Here is a 16,118-nt window from a genome sequence, read left to right as displayed (position 1 = left end):
AAATGGGGTGCCACTAAATGTAATGTATCCTGTCCTATTACATTTGACATATGGATGCTGTGTGAGGCATTTCGATGAGGAGTGCACACACCCAAACACCAAACCCATGTCTGCTTCAGGATTCCATGTCGTTTATAAAAAAGACAAAGGATAAATGCAGCATTTGGCTATTACTGTATTTACATGTTTTGTTTCACTCGGTTTATTTTTAAATTAAGGCTTGTTGACAGCCACCCTGAGGATTATCACAGTGCACAATTATTTGATCCCTCTCTTCTGCATCCATGCATTCTCTGAGACCTCCCAGAGTACAATCTACAAACACACATGAGGATCTGGCCGTGGGAACACTGACATACAGGCGTAGGCACATTTGTGTGTGTGAGATGAGATTATACAGAAAAGATTTAAGAGTATAAACCCTAAAGTCCGAGAGAACGGACCTCAGTTTTCCTCTCCATAAAATACAAATAGTGATTCCTTCCCCATTGGATTGTTGTCAGGATTAAATAAGACAGGGTATGTGAAGAACTTAGAGTGTTACCTGGCACACAGAGGCATTCAATACATAATATCTGTTATTACAGTTGACTTTTTATAGATATATATTGATACAAACAATTGTTAAGATGATGAAAATTGAAAATAGCTGTAAGATCTACATTTTAAGTTTATTATATTTGCATTCTAATTCTAAAGCAGATCACTTATAAATATTTCTATTGATTTCTCTCCCTACATTTCCTCGAACCCATTTTATAGAATGAGAATTATCTTTTCTATTGCCCTGACACGTGACTCAAATTCTATGTTGGGGAAGGCAAGGAGGAGGCAGAAGGAGGAAGACTCTCTTTTTCAGATCTGACAACCTTTCTTTTTTTCCCTTAAATGGGGGAGAATTTGCCAAACACAGTGAGCAAACACCCATCCCTGCCCCAGCCTATCATGGTGGATGCATGGCAATCCCTCTTCCGGGCGTTTGAGACACTTGTATTTCATGATCAGTTATCTGCAGACAGGTGTCTTGGAAAAGTGCCTTGCCTTGAAATTGTCTGTTCCATCATCCTGTCCATGGAATAGTACACAAAAAGATTGTTGAAGGGGCACACACACTTTTCTTTAAGTAAATTAGGTTTCCTTTGAAAGGTGTTCTCCATCTTCCCCATGACAGGCATGACTCCGAAAAGACACAGAGTCCTCAGAGATAAGTGAGTTCATTCAATGAAAAATGTGGGTCACCCTCTGAGCATCTGCTGGACCACCTGTGCCTGAGATTCCCCTGATTCATGTATGGCAAAATGAAAAGATCCGTGCCCTCATGTCTGCCTGCCATGTTGGTATGCCAGGTCTGCCAAGGAGTAGGTGGTACCGCAGTGGGAAAATCAGGATATCCTTCTTCCAATGATAATCTTAAAGGCAAATGGATTTGTCTACAGATAAAATGTTACTTGAGCCTGAAGAGATCTTCAGGCCAAATCAGCTTCCATTGGTAGTCACCTATAAGCTTTCAATCTATTTACAAAATCAGTTCCATATACACAGTTATACAGAAAGGCTCACTTGCAACTTGAGGCGGTCTTATTAGGGGCAAAGATGCTATTGTGGGCCCCAGACATCCAACTGAGACAGCAACTGAAACATTTGTGTTAGGATTGTATGAAAAATTGTACTTGCTGTCTACACGTGAACAAGTAAGAGAACATGAGCTTCTGCAATGACAAGAACGATTTCTTGAACAAAAAGGAGTGAAAAGAAGTTCTGAGAAGGAAGGCTTTGACCTAAGATAGAAGTATGCAGAAATAGGCTGTGGTTAAATAAGTGAACAAAGAGATTTCACTATTAGTGGAGAGGAAAAGATAAGATGAAGTTAATGCTTAGCAGAAGGCTACTAATATGTGGAAAGAGTAAGAGATTGCATCTATTTACTACGTGCTACATATTAGGCTAAGTATTTGTGTACCTGAACTTGTTAGATGGCCACAAAACCCCACGAGAGAAACAGTGCAGAGTAATGGTTGGAGCACAGCCTGAGTTCACATCCTGACATCACAACTTTCTAATTGCATCGTCCTGAATGATGTGTTAGCATTGCTGAATCTCACTCTTTGCTCGTGAACATAGTGCTTGCACTTTGTAGATACTCGTATTGTGAGATGATGTGAAATGACGCTTGAAAAGCACACATCTTGGCTTATAAGAAGTTCTTATTCACTAAATGCTAACTGGAATGAAGTATGTATCACCGTTTTACAGATAAGGAAACTGAAGCCTAGGAGGTTGAGTAATTTGTCCAACATTACACGGTTGATAAATGGCAGAGCTGGACTTAAGCGCAGACCTGTGTCATGTTAAAGCCTGTATATGCGGCCCTACATTCCTAGGGGCTGATGGTAGAGAGGGAGGTGTAGTCAGCTCTTGGCTTCTGAAACTCAGGCCTGGTCAGCCTGAATGTGAATACGTCCATCAATCCATGGGTTTATACACAGAGAAAAGACCAATAAGAAGGGCGGTAAATTCTTACAAGTCTTGTTTGAAATTTCAAAATCTAAGTGATACTTACTGGTGGTCTTATAACAGATTTTGTTTTGTTTTGTTTTGTTTGTTTTGTCTTTGACATCAGAGCCAGATTAAATTGCAGACTCTGAGAGGCACACCTGGTATAATGTGATTCTGCAACTTGAGGAAGAAAACCAGCTACATCTCTTTTACTAGTTTCATTTAATAACTCAAAGCCCCATAAACACTCATAGACATTTTGGTATATCCCTCCTGCAGTTATCCCTGACCTCAGACCTTGCATCCCACACCCACACGAATTGTTCCCGAATCCCAGGAGCTGTATTCATTTCAAAGCCGCACCGTTGCTTCAAAAACCCAGTTGGAGAGAGAAATGGTGGGTTGGGAAGTCTGGAAACTGACCTCAGGTCCCAGCGGCTGTTGTTTCTGGTGCTTCCACATGGTGTCGCTGTGGAGAACTGGTCCCATGCAGCCTAGGTGACTGTCCACTGAGGCAAGGAATCCTTTTAGCTGCTTAAGATCTTGATTTTGACCAGAGTGCTTAACCCAGCCTTTGAATCCCACGGGTTAGACCCCTTGGCTTTCACTCGTGTGCTCCACAGTTTCTGTGATGTGTGCCCACTGTGTTGGAATGGCAAGGTCTAAGGTCTCTCCAGCCCTAGACACCTGGTGATCCCTGCTGCAGACCGGCAGGGCCTGGTGTGGACTCCAGGTCACCAGGCCAGAATGCCCTTGTCTCTCAATGAGTCCCCCTTGAGACCTGTCATGAGATCTTAAATAAGAATACCTTGATGAATCAGAGAGGGTCTAAAAATAATGAGCCACCAAAGGGAAAGGGGTCAGAAAACTTCTCTTTGCATCAGACACCTTGTCCCCAGTGTAGATTTACCACCTCTTCTGCAGTAAGCAGCTCTGATGGTGAACGATACTGGGAAGGACAGTCCCACCACGTCCTATCTCATCCTTACCTCTGGGCAAATGAGTGTCTGCTGGACTTTCTTTGCATGGCTAGGTGGGGTCCCTCCAGTAACTCTTCCTCAAGCAAAGAAAATCTGCAAATTTACCTTTGGGTCTTCATAGGCAGAGTTGTAGCCAGTAGCTTCTCAGGCAGAAAAAAGTAAAGGCATCGATGCACTGTCAGTCATCTATGTGACTGTTCATCTTTTCCAAAGCGGAAGGAGAGGTCTGGAATGTAACCAATGGCACTTCATCTTCGACACCTTTGGGCACTGAAAGTAGACTTGCACAGTTGTATAGCAGGGTGCTGGCTTGTCAAGGATGTGTGACCTGACTCACCGAGAGCTCAACCAGGAAGCAATAGCTATGCTGTGCCTTTCTTCCCCAAATCCATTTAGGAGAAAGGATTCAACAGCTCATTGCTGACGAGGCATAATTAACCCTACAGTAGATTGTGAAATGCTGAATCAGTTCTTCAAATAATATTCATATTTGCCTTTATTTTCATTCTGCTTTCAAACTAGACACTGAATAATAAAAAAAAGAAAACAAAACAAACCCTACAACATACAGCTCGAGGCATGGACAGCACCCCAGCAGAGAAGCGGGGAGAATGAGTTAGAGAGATCAGGGCAGGTGTCTCTGACCATTGTCAGAGAAGTTGTCAGGGGTGTTGAAGCTAAAGAGAGAGAAGGGACCAGTTACTAGTTATGACAGTGGTGTTCATCCGAAGGTGACTTTGTCCCTGGGGGGACCTTGCCATGTCTGGAGCCATTTTTGTTTGTCATATAGAAGGGGCAGGGGAAGTTGCTACTGGCATCTCATGGGAAGAGTCCAAAATGCCGCCCAGCTTCCTCCAATGTACAGTAGTCGGCCCCAAATATCAAAAGTGCTATGACTTGAGACGTAGGCTAGGAGCTGGGACGTGTAGTCCAGCCAGGCACCATTGTTAGCCAAGAAACAACCAAAGGAAAATACCCCCAGACACAGCATTGTTTGCTCAAATAATAGTCCCGGGGTTGAGCACAGACGTGGCCATCTGGGAACGTCTGGAGTTGTGTTTGGAGAGAGGCTGGAGTCAGGCTGGGTAAAGGGAGAGTCAATGCACATGCCTTGAGGGGTCAGGCAGTAAAGGAAAGGAGGGACGCGATCAGGTGTAAGTGGGGGGACGGTGTTAAAAGTGGACAGGGTGATCAGTGCCCAGGTTCTGCAGAACCTGGTCACGAGGAGAAGCAGGTGGGGTTGCTGAATATTCTAAGTGTTAAGGAAAAGCCTGCATCCTGGAAGTTTATGTCTTGGCAAATACTTTTATCATTTTTAACACTGTGCATGCTAAGGAAAAAGAAAACCTGCAGGTGAAATGTGGTCTGCAGAGCTTATGATTGAAACATGGAATGGACTAGTTTTCACACCTATAAACAGAGGTGTTTGGACAAATGCTTTCTCAAGTTCTTTCTCAGGTCCAGTGCTACGTTCTGTGACTGTAACGAGCAGATCACCTCAGGTCATCCTAGGTGACAGGTCGTAGATATGCCACATTTTTTAGTGAGGCAGGTTCTTTCCTTCCCTCTCTGCACCTTTCACTTCGTCTTTCTCTGTGCCTTCTAAACCCAGTAGTCAAATCCCAATGCTCCATAGCCAAGACTCCCTTAAACAAGATGGAAGGGAAAAGACAAAAATTCTCCTTAATTCCTGGGGATATGTGACTTTGCCTAGCACTTTGAATACGATTAAGCGTTTGAATTTCTTCCTGTGTCTTTTTCACCGAGATGACTGTCTTTCTGTTTCGTTGACAGGCTCTGCAGGACCAAATTGACAGCTCTTTAAAGGCGGCTGACGAAAAGCAGCATTAATTAAGTCATTGCCGGACTGTAATTGTGTTAAGAAGTAAAAATCTAATATGAGAAAAGGTTAGTGAGTCCTCTCTTGTGTCAGATTTTCTACTCCCTATGAATATTAATGTGCTTAATGAAGACAATCTTTGCCTCATCAAGCCGTTGTTCTGTATTCAGGTGCCAAATCCCTGTGCCATTGATTTGTTTTTAAAGAACAAATATGTCAGGAGAGAGTGACTGTCCTGTTTCTTATCAACATCACAGAGGATGCTTTTGTGTTCCTGGGAAGGGTTTATAGATTTTTGTGCGCGTGTACAAGCCCTTGCAAGGGGGCGGGGGAGCTAATAATACGCAGGCAAGGTAAGTGAGTTACGGTAATTTAATATTAGTGTTGCGTTTGATCGCATTAGCTCCTTTTCTGTGTGTGTGAGCAATATTCATATATTAGCAGGGTTACGATCAGCAGTTTTAATGATAAAATGGGAATTCTCTCCAGAAAGAGAGAGACCTGCAGTTTTAGCATTGAAATGAGCTCCAGGAGAGCATCTGATACTCCTTGGCTGATGGTGCTCCTCAGCGGCTAATGATGCTGGTGAAGGATGGGTCTTAAATATAGTGGAGCCAGCTGCACAGAGGAATATTCATGTACCGGAAATTCCCTATATTTGTCTCTATCTCTGTCTCTCTTTCTATCTGTCTCTATCTCTATCTCTATCTGTCTCTGTCTCTAATTCTATTTCTGTGTCTATCACTACCTCTGTCTGTCTCTCTCTCTCTCTCTATTATCTCTATCATCTCTATCTCTATCATCTCTGTCTCTGTCATCTCTGTCTCTGTCATCTCTGTCTCTATCATCTCTGTCTCTGTCATCTCTGTCTCTATCATCTCTGTCTCTGTCATCTCTACCTCTATCATCTCTGTCTCTCCTCTGTCTCTGTCTCTAATTCTATCTCTGTGTCTATCACTACCTCTGTCTGTCTCTATCATCTCTGTCATCTCTGTCTCTATCATCTCTATCATCTCTATCTCTCCTCTTTCTATCTCTGTCTCTATCTCTACTTCTACTTCTCTATTTCTATCTCTCTCATCACTTACTCATACCTTCTTCAGTCAAGGAAGAAATCTTAACCCTTCTCTCCAGAATTCTTGGTCAACAAGTAGAATAACCCCCACCCCCTTTTTGTGGTATCCCTTGGATTTCTCTGTTCTAGAAAGTCCGTGGTATATCCTGCTTCTACAAATAAAGTTAGCACTGTCAATATCTTTGCTGCTGAGAGCCTCACTGTGAGTCAATAAATTGAGTTATGTATCTCACTAATTAGAACCTGTTAACAGAATTGGGTTGGGCTGGGAGTAATAGGGAAACTCCAAAAGAGTGATTCAGCCATGAGTCAGTATTGTTTGCTTACATAAGTCCAGGTTGATGTGTTCTTTTCTGTGCTGGTAAAGGGCTCCAGGGTCCCTCCATTTTTTCACTCATCGTCTCTAGTATGGTTCTTATCCTCATGGTCCAAGATGGCTGTTGGAACTCCAGCCATCACGTTCACTTTCAAAGTAGTAGATGGGTAGCTTCACATCTCCCAAGAAGGAAAGGGGCCATGAGCACCTATGTGCTAGGCAATTCGCCTATGTTATTTTATTTAATTTCATGTCACTATATGATGTGTCACTGTCTATATTAGTTTTCTATTACTGTATAAAAAGTTAACACAAACTCCATAGCTTAAGAACGATGTAAATTCATTATCTCACAGTTCCGTGGGTCCTCGGCTCAGCGTCTCACTGCGCTGAAATCAGTAGAGGCTGGTATTCTCATCCCAATCTCTGGGTCCTCTTCCCAGTTCGCTGGTTGTTAGCATAGTTCATTTTCTTGTGGCTGTATGACTCACATGCCCCTTTCCTTGCTAGTCATCAGCCAGAAACTGCTCTCACCTCCTAAATGTCACCCACAGTTCCATGCCAAGTAGACCCTGGAGGCGGTTTACAACATGGCAGTTGTAACTTCTATGCCAGCAGGAACTCACCTCTCTGAAGCTTCATTCTCTTTCCAAGGCTCCTCTGATTAGGTCAGGACCACCAGGGGTAATCTCCTTTTGATTAACTCTAACTCAGTTGGTTAGTACCTCAATTACAGGAGGGAAATCTCATCATAATCACAGGTTCTATTCTTACTCAGTGAGAGGGAATTATAGAGCATGTGTAACACCAGGGGGCGAGAATCTCGGGGGTCATCTTAGAACTTGCCTGTCACACTTTACCTCTCTTACAAATATGGAAATTGAGGCTTTGAAAGACTAAAAAACTTACTCAAGTTTGTAAGTGGAGTAGTCAAGGATTGTATCTATGTTTTTGTGACTCCAAATCTCATGATTATTTTCCAGATAAGGTTATATCACTCACTGTCAATATGCTTAGACTGGTTAACCATGCTCTTGATTTTGCACAGTATCCTTTAATTGAGTGTCTGTCAGATGTAAAATACTTGTTAATTCATTCAAGAAGTGTTTATTGATGATCTTCTATTTGCTAAGCCCTAAACAGGAGAGACTCTGACACAAGGAACAATGGAAATGTGGTTAAAAGGTACTGTGTATATCTGGAGCTAGAAGGTCACGGTTTGAATTGTGACTCTATTATATATTAGGTATATTACTGTCTGCAATTCACTTAACCTCAGTTTACTCACCTGTAAAATGGGTATGATAACAGTAGGACTTAGTTCATGGAATTGTTGGGATGTAAAGCACTCAATCAATATTTGTCATTCTTTTGAAACATTTATGTCCACATTGTCTGTTTTTGATTTCAAACTTTGGAAGTAAGGGGTGGAGTCTGGAAGCTTTTTTGTTGTACTTTCAAGCCTTCCATCAAACACCAAGACATATCAAAAATTAATTCTTCTTATGGAGGATGCTGGTAGCACATTTCTGCCATGAGGCAGATTTTCCCCATCTTAACACACACACTTGGGCATTTGGAATAGAGGGAAAAAAATGCACATTTTACTAGTTCTCTCCAAACACAGTGCAGACTGCTAAGCTGTTTCTTCAGAGGAGGAGAATCGAATTGGCTCCAGATTTCTTCTCGGCTGCCAGACCGTGGGAAGTGAGAGAGAATGTCAAAGCTGGCAGTTGACAAACAATGAGATTGTTCCAAAATGAGGAGGATTGGCCTAAGAAATATCCTTCACAAATGTTTTTCTCAGCTTTTAATAAAGAAGGAGAGAAGGGAAAGAAAAAATTCCACAAATCCTACCAAGATCGCTGCAGCGATGGGGTCACAATTTGCAAATGTTTCAAGTCTAGGACTATACCACCTTTTAGTGTAGAGGAGAAAAAAGGTTTACATGTGCCAGGGATACAAGTAATAAAAGCACTCTTCTAAATAGAAATGAACAATAAGAATGACACTGAGTCTCCTTTGGCCCCATCTCCATTGTAGTTCTCCATCCTTTTGAAGAAACCACTGTTAGGAGTTTGAGATATGGCCTTCCCATCATTTTTGTTTTTAAATAAATTGCATCTAGGTTATATTCCCTGAGATAATACATATAATTGTTATTTTTACACAAAACACACAGTATTGCTTGGAGTTCCTTCTATTTGGATATATTTTTTTTAAAAAGCATGTAATGTCCATGCTGTTATGCCGCTTTCTCATTTCCTTCAGCCATCTTTGGAGGTCCCCCCACATCCATACATATTGATCTTGCTCATTCCTTTTACACTGCTAAGTATCCCACATATCATTTATCTATTCCCATGTTGACAGACTAGCTTGTTTCCAATGTTTCCGTCTCATAAATAGTGCCTCAGTCAACATAGACTTGGAACAACATGGCAGCCCTGACTTGCCTGTCGCTCTTCACTTTGGTCATGTCATTTCAAAGTATTGTCTCTTAAAGGTTTTCCGATTTTGTTTTGTTTTTTGTTTTTTTTTTTCTTTTCCAAATGGGCCAGTTGACAAACGATTCATTGATTTATTTCTTCAAATACTATATGCTAACAATATGTCAGTCATTGTGCTAGGTGTTGGGAATATCACCTCAAGTAAGACAGTCCCCTCCGCCATCAAGGGGACTCGGGTGGCACATAGTAGGACATCTAACCTAGACAGTAGAGTTAGAGAAAATTCCCTGGAGGACGGATGTTTATTTGATTCAACTCTTAGGAATCATCCTTTAAAAACAACAGATCCTTTTTGGAGTTATACTGAGTAGAAACTGTGGGCAAGTTCCCTACTGTTTTGTTTATTTAGTTATTTATTTTTTGCCATTTGACCCTGACCAGTTAATTCGGGTGATAAAATATAGAGCTTCCAAATAATCCATTTTTTTTATTTTAAGGAGGATATTTTCCCCTCTTTTTATTGTTTATACTGGTTTCTCCTCGAGAGATTAATCAACCTTTGAGAGCAGGAACTGAAACTAGACATTTTAGGAATCCTTACTGTGTGATGCCTACGAAACCCTCACTACATCCCTTTGTGAATAACGAATGTGAACATGGGTAATGAATGAAGACAGTACACTGAATTTTTTCATTTTGCATGTTTAAATGCAAACCTCCTGTTCCTCTTTGTTCTCACTCGCAGTGTTACGGTCATTCAGTCGATACCCTGATCATCGCCGTTCCTACCCGGCCAGGATGGGCAGCCCCTGAGCTGTTGCAGGATTGCTCAGCCTCACCACTGTCATCCCTACAGAAGACCAGGTCAGTGAAAGGGGTCTGCCAAAGCCCCTCGAAGGGAAAGTTCACTTTCGTCCCATCCTTGTCTCTTCTCGTCTTGCTTCAGTGTTTCCACATCCTCATTGAAAACCCTGCCTTGGAAACTTAGCACCTTTTCTCTCATGTGTGAACTATTTTTACAGTGCTTTTTGAGTTCGTGTTGTTGCCAGATTTAATGCAATGTTGACCAGCGTTTCCCAAATTCAGGTTTGCACATTGGTGACAGTCTGTGACCAAGTTTTTTACAGATCCTCAGTGAAATAAAGGAAATAAGAAAAACATAGCACACATTTTACAAGCCAAATAGACTCAGTTTAAAGGGTGATCCTTTATGAAGATATTGTTTTTCCTACTTTGGGGAGTATTTAAAATGACTTCTCTTCTAGGCAGAGGTGTTTATATCGATGGTGCTTACACCTTATTCTTCAATGAGCTTAGTATACAAACTAAAAAGTTAGTTCCCTGTGGTGGTCTTCATCTCCCTTCTCTATAACTTATCTGTGGTTGAAAACAATTAGCAAAATACTGGAGACTATGAACACATATTTTTAAAACGGCAAGCAAATATGGTACTAGTTTTCCTAAGTTTCACGGAAAACTAGGAAATGCCCATTGCCTTCCTCTTGGAAACTCATGGAACATATTTGCATTTTATCGGTGCAAAAGAGTCGTGCTGCAAAGACACCCTTAACTTTGGGACTGTTGAATTTTCTTCATTCATTCAGTCATAGAGTCCTTATATTTTCTCTACATAATATATGTTTGTTGCACAGTGTACGTTGTAGGAAATGCTGCCATAAATGAAATATGATATATTTGAGTGGAGAAAGTAGTGTGAGTAAGAAATTTGGATAAGATTAGTGGGGAAAACTTTTACAGAAGCAATGCATTTTAGGCAAGCTTATTGGAATGTGAAAATGGACTTGGCTTGGCTGTAGGCAGAGGCCAGAGATAAAAATTAATATATATGCACAGCTGCAAGCAGAAATGCCAACAAGTTCTAGACAGCTGACTTGGAAGTGGGAAACAGGCAAGGGGGTGGGTGGTTGGGTATTGGGGGGTGGTGGAGAGTGTGGCAAACTGGGAAGCACATGACTTGTTGATCGTCTTCAGTGGATTGTCACCCTTCGAGAAGATGGCTGTGGTGGCAGAGCTTTCAGCTTTTGAAGAGAAGCCAGCATCCCAACTTTTTCCATGAAAAGTTCCTGTTTTTAAAAGCTGACAATTCAAAGCCAAAAGCAAAATGTGAGCCAAATATATGTATGTATTATATATGTACATATATGTAATATGTATGTATACATATATATGCACATATATAATATTTATAGGTTGCTAGTTTACAAACTATGGTCTATTTTGGGGGGAAATTATTGCTGAAATTATTTGATATATAACAATAAATATAATAACGAAATACACTATTTCAAAAATTACCCTGATGTTGGGAGCACACAGCATCCTAAGCAACCATGAATGTTTAGGTTCAGTATCCAATGAGGCCAACAAGTCGCTGTTCTGAATGTCCCTCCCCTAGGCGGCCATATTAACGCTGTCTCCTCTTTGTGTTGAAAAATTTGAACCCATGTGTATAGATACCTGCCACGCTCTCCATGCTCACTTCTTCCCTGTTTCGCTCTTTGAGGTGGGCTCACCTGCTGGACCCTCTGCAGAGGATGTCACCCAGGTGTGCGTCTTTCCTCCCTGTTGCAGCCTCTAGAGTGTTAACTATGGGCAGGCAGGCAGGTTTGGCTCAGTTTACACGAGCCGCAGAGAGAGGATTCAGAGATTTTGTAACACACCTGATCTATGAGCCAGGTAGGCATGTCAGCACTCAGATTGCATCTGTGCACAAGAGTTTTTAAAACAGCCACTGCAACAACACCCCAACTCCAAAGGGGGCACAGGACTCTCAGCCTCGGATTAAATTAAATGAGTTTTCAAAGGGCATGTGCTAGAAGGAAAAATTAATCTCCGTGAGGTTACTGGGAATTATCCACACTGTCACTTTGAACGGGCACCCACACCCCACTAAGGCGGATGTGAAAATACACATGGGCGGATTTGAATAGTAAGGTTGCCTATCAAATATTACAGCTCTCTATACATTCATTTTTGACACTCACATCCAACATCTATATAAAAGTTGCTCCTAGAAAGAGGAAAACTTTTTTTGGCGCATGCCAGTACTTCTCAATGGAGCGTGAATTTACTCACTCCCACCATCCCCCCCACACCCCTTAGAGCCATTTGACAATGTCTGGAGACATTCTTAATTGTCATGTCTGGAGGAGGAATGCTGCTGTCATTGAGTAGGTGGAGACCAGAGACGCTGCTAAACATCCTACAGTGCCCAGGACGGCCCACAAACAAAGACTTTTCTTGCCCTAAATGTGGATACTGCGAGGCCTACTAACCCTGGCCCATATCACACTGAAAAGATGCTGCTTTCTTTTAATTACCACCATGCACATGGTGAGTTACCTGCACTGTTGGCAGAGGGGTAACTTCTTTGTAGTACTTCCATCCTTGCCAGATCAGCTGGCACCCTACAGAACCACTGAAGCGTTTCTGCCTGGAACCAATCTTGATCTAAGTACCTTGCGGGAAATTCATGTGGTGAGATCAAATGTGTAGCTATTACCTGGGTCACCAGGTATTAGCTTCTGCTTCTCTGTATGTGTGGGAACCACTAATGTTCTCCTGAAGGAGAACTGTGTTTGAAACTATCATTCAAAAGATTTCATTAAACAAGTCTTTAAACCATTGGCACAGGCACAAAATATCCTGCATTTATTCCTTCTCCCACTATTTGCTGGTATCTAGCAGGTCAGACCCAACCAGGATTGAAGGAAGCAGCAATGAATCGTGTGGTCTAGTCCAGGGGTCAGCAAACTCTTTCCGTAAAGGGTCAGATAGGAAATATTTTAGACTTGTGGGCCATACAGTCTCTGTCACAACTACTCACCTCTGCCCTTGTAGCCTTAAGGGAGCCACACACAACACAACCGATCACCAAATGGGCGTATCTGGGTCCCAATAAAACTTTATTTACAAAAACAGGCTACTGGCTAGATTTGTCCCACAAGCTGGAGTCTCTCATTTCTCATCTGCATTATGAGACAGACATTACTCAGATAAACACTTGATTACTCATATTTCCCCCATCTGTCTGGTATTCTATTCCCCTGGCTTTTTGCATGAAAATTCCTTTGTTATATTCAGATCTCAGTTTAAATGTCACCTCTTGGAGAACCCCTCCCTAACCACTTACCAAAAATTGTCTCTCTATTAGGTTTCTATCACACAGCCTTGCATTATGAGCCACATGGTGCATATAAACCAAATTATCTTGTTTATATATTTGTTCAATCCTGTTTTTTATTCCCTTGCAGAAAAACAGAGACCTGGTCTGTTTTCACACCTATATCCCCGTTTCCTGGAACGGTGTCTGGCCCATAGCAGGTGACACACACACACACACACACACACACACACACACACACACACATATGCATGCACAACTTGTAAAGGAAACATAAAAACATATTTAACAGTATATATTTAATATATTATATACTATTAGTATATAGTATATATATTAATATTTAATAGTAAGACTTAAATTAGTTTGAGGGCGGTGAGGGAATTTAGTTCTTTACTTGGTTACTAGACAGACTGTCATTGAAAGAACTACTAATACCAGTAGATAAGACTAATCAATGAGGATCACCAGCAAGGCAGCATTCTAACCATTTAGGTGTATTAACAATTTTATGAAGTAAGAATATTATCGCCCATTTTATAGGTGGGGAAAGAATTGAAAGATTAGTGACTTGCCTGAGGTTATTAGACAGTCTGGGACTGAAACCCAGGAAGTCTAATTCTCCCTCTTAAACACGATCGCATGCTGCTTCTGCTATATTCCTTATCCACAAAAAAAAAAAAAAAAAAAAAAAAAAAAAAGATGAATAAAAGGAAACATTTGACATTATTCTAGTATGGCAGAGCACCTAGCAACATTTCAAAATGTGAACTTCCCTCCCCGCTTTGGATTGATTTTGGGAAATCAGGGTCCTGGAGCTCTATGTGCCTGGGGTGAACTTGGGTAACGGTTGTCTTCGTGCTGGCGGGCGGGGCTGGGTTTTGCCGCAGGGACCACAGCTCAGCACGCTGCAGGGCGGCCGAAGCATCCTTCATCCTCTGAGGGACGAATGAATGGAGTGAGAATACGGCTTTATCGGGCAGTGCAACAAACGCATCAAATATTTATTGCCAAAAAATATTTATTGCCAATTACATGCGCATGAAACAAGACCTCGTCCCTGACCCAAAGCGCTATCAAGCCAGGAATGGGGTGAAAACGGGCTGCCTTGAGGTGCAGCAAGGAGAATGAAAGAGTGGGGAGGCTATGCAGAGGGAATGGGGCCTGGCGCCTCCGTGTCAGCAAGTGTGGCCGAGGCGGAGGAGAGTATGTGACTTTATGAAAGGCACGTGGCATCAGGAGAAGGGATCCCACAGGATTTGAATGCCACCCTGGTCATGCTATCTGGATGAACCTGAGAGTAACCATGTTCGGTCTTAATACTCAACCTACCAATCAGAGTGCTCACGTGGCAGGAGGCAAGACCCTCAAAGTTTTACGTGCATCATCTCCCTGTGTTCCTCCAACAGACCTATGATGATGATGATGATGATGATAAAGACGGTCATCCCCGTTTTCTAGGTGAGGAAACTGAGGTTTGCAAGGATTAAATGACTTTTCCAAAATCACACAGGAGCGCCACCAATGGAATGCAGGCAGACAGGCTCCACGTCCCATGGCTTTTAATGACTGCTTATGAGTGCAGCCCCAAACCTGGCTTCATGCCCATTTTGTAGATGGAGAAAACAAGGCTCAGAGAAGGGCAGCAACTTCTTTGAGATTTGAACCTGGATTTGAGCCCAGATCTTTCTGATAGAGTAGTCCATGGTCTTTTCATTACCCTAGGATAAATATCTGTGGTTTCAAATCCACTTTACCCCGTATCTCTCTCTGAGACAGCTAAAATAATTACATCTGACAAAAGGCAATGGAAACCGACATGGATTTGTTATGTTTAAGAAGGGGAGGGGAATAAATAGACCTTATTGGATAGATCCAACAAGACATAAAGATAGCCTGGGTATGAACCAGGGGGCATAGGAAAAGGAAGGTTTGGCAGTGACTACCTAGCATCTTGGAAATGACATTTTGCAGAGATAAAGGAGACAGTTAGAAAAGTTTGCAGAATTAAAGCAATTTTATTGGTATTATTATTTATTATAAATAATTTCAAGCAGGCATTTTCCTCCCCAGAACTAGCTACTAACTTCTGCGGGGGGTGTTCTTCTTCTAGTCACAGGTCATGTACAGTATTTCAAGTCAGAGGGTACATTACGTATTTGGATCACAAACCTTGACCTCTAGTCTTGAAGACATATGCTCTGAATTTTAAAAGCCTTCTTCTGGAAATATTTAAAGCCAACCATTTCATTAAATAAGTCCCAGATATCCAGACAGTATGACTGGAATAATATGGAATTATTTATAAAGATGACTTGTTCTGAGAAGATTATTGTGCTAAGGAGATGGAAATCCCACCTTCTCTCCTCATTCACTGACTGTGATTAGAACCAATATATTTCAGATGTATCAGAGAGGGATAAAAGCTAAAGTGGATTTGGGGCCACAGCTGCCCTGCGGACCACACTGATTAGGTGATGGGTCTTCTGGTTGCGGTTATGTGGGTTACAGCTGTTGGCCAGGCAGCCACACATTCTCACCTCATGATGGCTGAATTCTGGGATTTAAAACTAACTTGGTTCATCTTGTATAACTGTACCCTCTTTTATTTGGGGCTACTTCTTATCATTTATTTGGATTTAATTTTTAAAGCATTTAAGTATTAAGTAAGGCTTCAGTGAATCAAGATAGGACCCATTTTGCTTTCCAAACCAGAAACTCTGAAATCTTATCTTGAAGCTGGAAGGTCTGATCAACCATATTTTGCATTGATCTTGGAATTAAAATATTCATGTATATTTACTGGCTTTCCAGGCT

This window comes from Rhinolophus hipposideros, assembly GCF_964194185.1.
Source record: "Rhinolophus hipposideros genome assembly, chromosome: 22".
Taxonomy (NCBI): Eukaryota; Metazoa; Chordata; class Mammalia; order Chiroptera; family Rhinolophidae; genus Rhinolophus; species Rhinolophus hipposideros.
Note: the sequence above shows the minus strand (reverse complement) of the source record.